General features: G+C 74.6%; 1 protein-coding gene across 1 annotated transcript in view; it reads right to left on the bottom strand.

Moving 5' to 3' along the window:
* Positions 1–794, bottom strand: part of FHL1 (four and a half LIM domains 1) — a 59215-nt gene extending 58421 nt beyond the window's left edge. The window contains exon 1 of the mRNA XM_029241035.1: positions 665–794. The gene's annotated coding sequence lies outside the window, so the exon portion shown is untranslated. The remainder of the gene's footprint in view (positions 1–664) is intronic.
* Positions 795–822: the final 28 nt, after the last annotated feature.

Genomic DNA, 822 nt, shown 5'->3' with positions numbered 1-822 from the left:
CCCCTCCTCCCCACCACAGCATCCCCGACAAGCAAACCTTGGAAGCCCCTCACCTCCACTCCCTCCCACACCCACCCCCGCCCGCCTCGTCGTGCGAACCGAGGCCGGTTCCCCTTCACTCTCTCCCCGTCCTCGAGGAGGAAACCGAGGGGAGCCCTCCACTTCATCTTCACCCGCTCTCCCCACCGGCTATCTCTCTCCCAGCCGGCTATCCTCGTTGAGAAAACCAAGAGGTGCCCCCCACCTCGCCCCCCCCCCCCCACTGCCCGCCATCCTCGGGCAGAAAGCCCAGGGAACCCCTTCCCTCTCTCTCCACTCCCCACCATTCCGCAGAGGAAACCAGGGAGAGCCCCCTCCTCCCTCCCGCTTCCCCCACCTCCAGGCGCTCCCAGTCCCCTCCGCCCGTCACCCCTGCGGCGAGAGCCCGAGGGAGGCTGAGGCACGCACCGGCGGGAGGGCAGAGGAGGGGACCCCGCGGCCGGCCATCCCGCAGCCGCCGTCCCCGGCCGGCCGGCCGAGGCCCGAGGCCCCAGATACCCGCCCCGGGGGCCAGCCCGCGACCGGCGGCGGCGGGGCAGGAGGGCAGCCGCTCCCCCGGGACGCGGGCCCGCTGGGCGGGAGGCACACACGCATGCACGCACACGCGGAGAGAAAGCGGGCTTACTGCCTGGGGATGCTCGCCCGCGCGGCTGTCTCGGCGGCGGCCGCTGCCCGCACCGAGGCCAAGGCGCGGCGGCGGCGTCGGCGGCTGCGGACTGAGCCCCCTCGGCCGGGCGGTGGATCTAGGGCGCGGGAGGGGCGCGAGGGGAGGGGCACGTGGGG

The sequence above is a fragment of the Monodon monoceros genome, unplaced genomic scaffold, assembly GCF_005190385.1.
Source record: "Monodon monoceros isolate NGI ecotype Baffin Bay Population unplaced genomic scaffold, NGI_Narwhal_1 Super_Scaffold_22, whole genome shotgun sequence".
NCBI classification, from domain to species: domain Eukaryota; kingdom Metazoa; phylum Chordata; class Mammalia; order Artiodactyla; family Monodontidae; genus Monodon; species Monodon monoceros.
The sequence above is the reverse complement of the archived record's forward strand: the minus strand, read 5'-3'. Positions and strand labels throughout refer to the sequence as shown.